Source organism: Magnolia sinica, chromosome 14, assembly GCF_029962835.1.
Source record: "Magnolia sinica isolate HGM2019 chromosome 14, MsV1, whole genome shotgun sequence".
Taxonomy (NCBI): domain Eukaryota; kingdom Viridiplantae; phylum Streptophyta; class Magnoliopsida; order Magnoliales; family Magnoliaceae; genus Magnolia; species Magnolia sinica.
In genome coordinates, this window is record NC_080586.1 from 67,894,990 (window position 1) to 67,903,911 (window position 8,922).

At 40.7% G+C, this 8,922-nt stretch overlaps 1 non-coding gene across 1 annotated transcript; it reads left to right on the plus strand.

Moving 5' to 3' along the window:
- Positions 1-279: 279 nt before the first annotated feature.
- LOC131226464 (small nucleolar RNA R71) lies at positions 280-386 on the plus strand. Its single transcript, XR_009161847.1, has one exon. It is a non-coding gene; the product is annotated as a small nucleolar RNA R71 (small nucleolar RNA).
- Positions 387-8,922: the final 8,536 nt, after the last annotated feature.

Consider the following 8,922-nt stretch of genomic DNA (forward strand, 5'->3'; position numbering starts at 1 on the left):
AAGGCTTCGACCTTTCTAGCCAATGCAGCGAATTTTGCATTAAAGTCGTCTTCCTCTCATAGGACATACATTCTCGCTTTCTCTATAGGAATGGGTCTAGTTTGGTCTGATTTAGCAGAGACATCCCATGTCTGAGTATTCTCTGCTAACATATCTAGAAAATCTCAAGCCTCATTATGATCTTTGTCAAGAAAGGTTCCACCACACATCATCTCTATGAACTGACGGGTATCCATGGTGAGCCCCTTTCGGAAAGCATCAATCACGTGCCATGGTTCATAACCATGATGTGGACAAGTAATTAGAATGTCTTTAAAGCGCTCCCAAGCTTGAAAAAATAGTTCATTCCCCTTTTGGGAGAATGACATGATTTCTTGTTTTAGTGCATTTGTTTATGCTCGGGAAAGAACTTTTTCAAAAACTCTCTACTTAAGGCTTGCCATGAAGTGATGGTATTAGGTCTTAGAGAGTTGAGCCATGCTTTGGCCCGATCCTTTAGAGAAAATGAGAATAACCTAAGCTTAAGTACATCCCTATTGCCATTGTTTACTTGTAACGTTGCAATTACTTCCTCAAAGTCCTTGAGGTGCAAGTAGGGGCTTTCAGAATCTAAGCCATGAAATTTAGGAATTAATTGAATCACACCTGGTTTAAAATTAATGTTCCCTGTGTGAGCAGGGAACACTATGCAAGATGGTAAAGTTGATCTCTCAGGGTGTAAATGTTCACGTAAAGTCCGTGGTTGGTTTAACACATTCTTATGAACTTCATCTTCATCCTCAAGAGGAGGATTATTTTGATTTATAGTTGGATCTAGTAGATTTGGATTTGGATTATCAACTGGATCTGCCATGGAATCCAAGTGATGTTGAGTGCGTCTTCTAAGTGAATGATCAAGGCCTGGAACTAGTCCCCCTTTAGAGGAGAGTTGATTTTTTTTTATCCCTACTCCAACGGAACATAAACCATCCACACCACACAACAAATACCACTAATTCAAATAACAAGTATGATACTTAAAATAAAAATAAAAACTTAAATCAACAACCTAGGTGGCAGGGCCAACCATGTGGGTTCAGTCCACAAAGCAAAATAAATCAACAACCTAGGTGGCAGGGCCGACCATGAGGGTTTAGTCCACAAAGCAAAATAAATCAACAACCCATGTGGCAGGGCCGACCATAAGGGTTCAGTCCATAAAAAAAATAAAATAATAATAATAAAATAAATAAATAAATAAATAAAAGCAAAACTAATGCAGAAATTAAACTATGCTAATCTGGAAAATAGATTCAGCGGATGATCTTTGTGATCAAACAGCAACTGTAGGACAACTATAGCACTTGGGTGATAAAATCCCAAGCAGGGCAACCTTATGTCCAGTTAGTGCTTGAAAGACCCAACTGAATTTATTTTCAAAGAAAAAGAAAATAAAAAAATAAAAATAAATTAAAAAAATCTACAGAAAATCTGGAGGGTTTAGAAGAAAACTTACCTTAGCTATCTTGCACAGATCTGATCTATCTCAGTCTCTCCCCGGCAACGACGCCAAAAACTTGATTGCTTGCCTCCAAGTGCAGAGGTTCATAAGTAATATCCTGTGAATACAGGGTCTATCCCATAGGGAGATGAATTGCGAGAAGGAAAAAATCAAATGCAAAACAAACTAAGTAATAAAAACTAAACAGATGATTTGATTTTGAGATTTTTGAATGGATGTAATTCAACTGAATAAAATAACACCTAAGCTTCAAAGTTCCACATATAGGTTAATGTTCCAAAATCATGATGACTTAGATAACACAACTAGGATCTGATCACTATGGTCAGCCTAATCAGAAAATAAAACACTTTAAATATTTTAATAAGTGATATAAAATATTAGAAAATAATAGATTTGCATCATTGATATATATTCTCAAGCGCCAGTGATTTTAAGTATTCAATATCTATAGGATAATGACTATCAAAGAAATATAACAGGTTGAGAACCTCTCCTATCTAGGAAATCTGATTGATCTAGGGTAAGCCTATCCATCAATGTAGATCTCATATGATGGAAACATATGGATCTTACAAGAGGATAAAAAACAAAACCTAAATAATAGATAATATGCACACACCATTATTCTCATCATTAAAACAATCAATCATCATAATCTTAAAAAATTATTAAACCCATGTGCTTCCCTTCTAGCTTGGGCTAAAAGGAACTTAAAAAAACATAATTAAATTGCAGAAATAAAAAGCAACAAGAAAGAAAGAAAAAAAATGCAAATAGAAAGGATCTAAAAAAAAAAAAAAACTTATAAAGCTTTAATAAAACTAAAAACTCTTAAAAAACTCTAAATATTGCTCTTGAATGCTTCTAATGATATTTAAGAATGCCCTAGGAGACCCTATTTATAAGTAGGGAACTCCAATTTTCGTACAAAGTTGAAAACCCTAGAAAACGCCTCAAATATACGTATTTTCCTAAAATAGACTTCTCACTGCATAGTTCATTTAAAACAGACTTCCTGCTGCGTAGTTTTCCAAAATAGACTTCAGAGCTTTACAATACACTTTTCAGGATGATTTCAGGATTCTTCACTTCAAATCTTCGATTCTTTTCATTCCTCACTTGGTTTTCTTGGATCTTTGGCATATGAATTCTTCAATCCTGGTTTCCTAAGATCCATCCATTGCCTTGGTGATTTTTGAGCATCAAATTCTTAGTTTTTAGCACCCTTTTTCAATCTAAGCTTTTAAATTCACTTTGCAACACATACATGAGTAAAATAGAATATTAAGATGATTTATGTTCATAAAACCAAGATATAAATGGGGAAAATTATGCAATATTTGAGTCTCAACACTTTGCAGCTGCAAGTGGCATGGTTGTACGACATTCCAGAGTCCTAATTGCTTACCTGAATGTATACGAAGGATAACAAAATAATTGCACTAAGAAAATAACGCTAACCATCTGATTTTCTGCTTCAAATATGGACCAATCACGGTACTTCTCTTAACCGTCGATTAGATAGCATTTAATTCGATGGTTAGGATTGGTTGATCCGTGTGATTTAATAGTCATGCCACCTACAATGGGACCCATAATTTGAATTGTCTAGATAGGTGTACGTCAAAACGTGAGGAGGACAAGTCTCAAGTAAAGTTGGGCATGTCTAACCCGATCCGACCAGATTCAATCCAATTCGAACTGAACCGACGGCCTGGATCGGTCAGCTTCGAGCAGGATCAGGCAGATCTGACCGTTAATTGGATCGGGTTCGGGTCAATGTCAATTCAGACCAGATCAATCCGAAATCTGATCCGATTGGATCTGATTCGGACTGGACCGAATGTATTAATAACTAATAATTTACTATTTTACCCATCACCTATGTGTGTGTGTGTGTGTGTGTGTGTGTGTGTGTGTGTATATATATAGGAAAATGTATTATGCACTCGACCTCACAATAAGCTCCCGTGAGGTCGAGCTGTGTGGCCCCACCGTGATGCGTGTCGACCATCAACACTGTGCATTTGATGGGTCCCCTCTAAATTATGGGACATCCCAAAAATCAGCCGTATACGGAACTCAGGTGGGCCATACCATCTAAAATCATGTGAAGACACCGTTAAAACATATAAAAGCACTTGGTGGCGCCCACCTGAGTTTTGAATGCGGCTGAAACTTGGTCTGAACCCTCATCCAAGTGGGACACACATAATGGATGGACTGGATTTGCAAAACACATCTCTGTGGGCCCAAAAAATGATTATGAATGTTTTAATGGTGCATGGCCCCTCCCCACTTCTGTATGTGGTGTGGCTCACACAAGTCACGGATTGACTTGATTTTTGAGACCTAGGCCCACGATGGAATGGTGCATCTGACTGATGGGGTAGATGTTCGAAACACATCATGGTGGGGCCCACACAGCTCGACCTCATGGGACGAACTCGTGAGGTCGAGCACATAGTACATTTTCCCTATATATATATATATATATATATATATATATATATATATATATATATATATATATATATATATATATATATATATATATAGATAATATACCTTTTTTAAGTTTTTACCCTACCCGTTCCTCTTTACTCACAAGGTCGCACCCGAACGTGCCGAACCCTAAAATCTTTCTGTTACGATTCCATCATTTTATTATTTGTATCCACTTCCAATTTCGATTCGAGAAGAGGGATTGCATTTTGTATGGCTGCTGCTGCAGCGGCCCACTGCCTCTGTTTTTTAACTGCTTCTTCATCCATGATTAAAGCCATGACGCTTGAATATCCTTTTTGTAGCAACCGATACAACAACAATGCCAACATCCTTGCTTGATCCTTAATCGTATCCACATCACGATCATCGACGAACTCGCATCGATCAACGATTCCTGTTGATTTGTCGAGCCTGTGACGTAAGGACAGAAGCAGATGGGCCCGTTCCAGCTCCGATCTCGTGCATCCCCGCTGCAGCCCGATTAATGCGTAGTAATCAATGTTGGCGGCGTCACCGGAAGCGACTTGCAACCTCAGTTCTTGGATCTTTGATGTGAGGGTTCATAGGCTTGTGGAAACATCCCTGTATCTGAATGCATGTTGCTTCCATGTGGGGCCTGAGAGCTTGTGGTCGCGGAGGATGGCATCGTAGAGGAGCTTGAGGTGATAGAGGTCACGGAGGCAGTCGGGGTAGCAGCAGATGGATTCGTGGAGTTTGGCACGGGTGGAGAGAGCAGGGATGGAAGATGGATCGAGGGCGAGTGTGCGATCGCAGTCAGCAATGGCCTCAGCAATACGGCATGTAGCTTGGTAGGCTGTGGCTCTGTGGATGTAGTAATCTGCTCGGCATTTTCCGATCTGGAGGAGGACCATGGCGTCCTCCATCAGGCCCAGGTGGACTGATCCAAACCTTGTCCAATGCGATTTTACTCGATTTTCCTGACCGAGTAGGACTCGGATCGGTTCAGGCCAGTATAGGTTTCGATCGGTTCGAGTAAGATGACTTGGATTCGATCTCGGATCAGATCAAGTTCGGGTCAGGGCTATGTAGAACTCGGACCAAGTCGAGTTGGACCCAATCCGATTCGATTCGGTCTGATGCCCAGCTCTAATCTCAAGACTCTCGGCCATTTTCAAAGTAGTGGTCAACTACACCATTTGTTTGTTTTACAGGGAGTGACATTTTCGATGAGTACCAAGAAACCGGACGCGAATTTTCGGGGAGCTCGTGTAATGTCGGGACGCAGATTAGCTGCTGACGGGACAGGTTAAGTAGGGAGACTCACTACTGAAGTGACGTGACCAAAGTTCTGTGGGCCATGATGATAAATGTTTTGTATACATGCCGTCCATACATTTTTAGAGATCATTTTAAGGCAATATTCAAAGAATGAGTAAAATTCAAATTTCCAGTGGACCACACCACATAAAACAGTGGGAAGAGTGACGCCCACCATTAAAAACTTCTAACGCCCATATAAGTTTTCGATCAAGTTGATACTTGTGCTTTCCCTTCTTACATGTCTTTGTTAATTTGTGAACATTTGGATTCCAAATAACATTATAGTGAGCCTTAGTAAGATTTCAATGGTGGAAATCACTCTCCCCACTGATTTCTACGGCGGGGTCCACTAAAGATTTGGATCTACCTAATTCTTTGGCTTATGCCCTAAAATGATATCTCCAAATGGATGAACGGTCTTGGATACAACACATACATCGTACTGGGGCTCATAGAACTGGGTGACGTCACTTGAGTAGGCAGCATGGCTACTCAATATTTTTGGGGTCACACAAGTTTTGGATTAATATGAAATTTCTTTTTTCTCTTCATTCAGCTCTTCGGACCTTGTCAACATATTGGATGGAAAATAAACGTTTTAGTGGGCCCTACGAATTGTTTAACAGTGAAAATCATTATCTCTGTTGTTATTAGTGGTGTGGTCCAGATAATTTTTGGATATAATTCATTTTTTGGATGATGATCTAAAAATAGATAAACGATGTAGATATAATAAATACATCACTGTAGGGCCCATGTAACTTTGATATCCTTTGAGCCGTTCGTACAACTCAGAGCTTCGAGCAGCGTCAGTGCTCAGCTTCGCACGACACGTACCTTCCGCTTCCGTAACCACGACCCTTTTGGTCCCACCGCGACGTATCTTTTATATCCACTCCGTCCACCTGCTGCGTCAGCAAAAGCTTAAGTGGGCCACAGAGCACGGGAAATAGTGGGATTGAATTTTAACCATTAAAATCTTCATGGGCCCACATAAGCTTTAGATCAGATCGGCTTGATGTTTGTGTTTTCCCTTCATCGCGGTGGGAGTCACCCTATGAACGGTTTAGATGGCATATAAGCATCATGGTGGGCTGAAGATGTTTCAAAGAAGGTGTTTTCATACCTACTGTTTCGTTTGGCTTTACCCATTTCTGATAAAACAGATGAACAGAGTATACGTCACACGGACGTCACGGTGGCCTTACTGGAGAACGGATTGGCCACTCCCTCAGCCACCACCCCGTGGCTGATGGTCTGTGCTCCCTGGGCCCAACATGATGCATCCGTGTCATCCATTCGGTTCATCCATTTTTTAGATCATTTTAGGACTTAACATAAAAAAATGAGAGGAATATAAATCTCAAGTGGACCACACCACAGGAAAATAATAGTGATTGGATATCCACCATTAAAATTCTCCCAAGGCCCACTGTACTGTTTATTTGACATCCAATCAGTTGATTAGGTCATAAAGACCCAGATGAAGGGAAAAAACAAATATCAGCTTGATCCAAAACTTTTATAGGCTCCAAAAAGTTTTTAATGGTCGATGTTCATTCAACACCCTGTAATGCGGTCCACTTGAGATTGTGATATAACTCATTTTTTTGTCTTATACCATAAAATGATTTATAAAAATAAATGTACAGTATGGATGAAGCATATACATCATGGTGAGGCCTATAAAGCACTAACCACCAACTATTGGCCCTGGGCAGGGGGAGTAGCCGCCTTAATGGGACGTGGATTAGCAACTGACCGGTTGAGCAGCGTGACCGGCTACAGCCTACTACAAGTTAGGTAACCAAGTTCTGTGGCCCCCACCATGATGTATGTTTTGTATCAACACCCTCTATCCATTTGGAGAGAGATCATATTAGGCAAGAACCAAAGAATGAGTGGGATCCAAAACTAGAGTAGACCCCACTATAGAAAACAGCAGGGAGATGACGCCCACCATTAAAAACTTCCAAAGGACACAAATTTTTTTGATCAAGCTGATATTTGTGTTTTCTCTTACTTCAAGTCTGCGTTAACACATGAACAGGTTGGATCTCAAATAAATATTACGGTGGATTTTAGGAGGATTTCAATGGTGGTGCACGATCACTCTTCTCACTGTTTTCCATGGTGGGGTCCGCTTCAGATTTGGATCTGCCTTATTCTTTGGATTATAGTCTAAAATGATATCTCCAAATGGATGAATAGTGTGGATACAACAAATATATCATGGCGGGCTCACATAATTTGGTGATGTCACTTCAGTAGCCCTGCTAACCCGTCGGTTGCTAATCCACGTCCCCTTACTGAGCTTGGACGCGGATTGCGTCCTACCCCGCCCGGACGGTAATCTGCCCTGGCCGGGCTCTGTGGGCCCAAAGTGATATAGGTATTTTATCCACGCTGTTAATCATTTTTCTTAGATCATTTTAAGACATGATGAAAAATATTAGGCAGTATAAGCCTTAAGTGGACTACAAAGTGGGGATTGAACGTCCAGTATTAAAAAGTTCTTGGGAGCGGGAGAAGTTCCGAATCAAGCTTATATTTGTGTTTTCACTTCACCCACGCCTACATGACCTTATTAATAGGTCAGATGGTAAAAAAAACATCACAGTGGCCCTCATAAAGGTTTCAATGGTGGGTACCATTATCACGGCAGCTTCCTTTGGTGTAGTTCACTGCAGTTGTGGACCTGCTTCTTTCTTTAGATCATAATTTAAAATGGTCTAATAAAAGCAATTCACAGTGTGGATAAAATACTTGCATCACTTTAGGCCCCACGAAGCTCTGCCCAAACGGATTACCGTCCCACAGGGGCAGGACACAATCCACGTCCACTGAGCTTGTAGTTACACGTTCTCCTGAGAGGGGTTGTAGCAAGTTTGCCTCCTGCGCCGGTGGCACCCAGGCATGGTTGCGGATTAGGTACTACCCCTGCCTCTTCTAAGCTCGGGAGAGGTGGGAGGCTCATAGGGCAATTGAGAGGCCATCGTGATGTATGAAATTTACCTACACCATTCATCCATTTTTAAATATCATTTTAAATTATGAAACTAAAAATAACAAATGTACAATGTCCAAATGGACCACATAAGGGGAATTAAATTCCTAAGGTGAAAATTATTTTCAGGACCACAGAAGATTTGGATCAAGACAATATTTGTTTGTTTTCATTTTATCCAATTGTATATGTCCATATCAACCAGTTGGATGGAAAATAATTGTCACAATAGACCCTAAGAAGGTTTCAATGGTGACCGTCCTTAGTACCAATGCTTCCTGTGGTGTGGTTCACTTAAGCATCATATCTACCTTATTTTCGGTTTAGCCATCTAAAATGATATGGAAATATGGATGGACGGTTTGGATAAAACACATAAATCACGGTGGCCCTTCAGTGGCCCTCAGAGCCTCCGGCTGTCTCGAGCTTGGAACAGGCGGGTAGTACCTAATCCGTGCCCGCATGGCCCTCAGCAGATGGGCGCATAGACCCAGACACGAGTGCCACGTGGGAGCTGTGGTCGCGTCCGCGGAAATCACGCGTGTAAACTTAAGTAGGCCCACCGATGATGTTTTGTGAGAAATCTATTTCGTTCATCAGTTTTTTGAGCTCATTTTAAAAT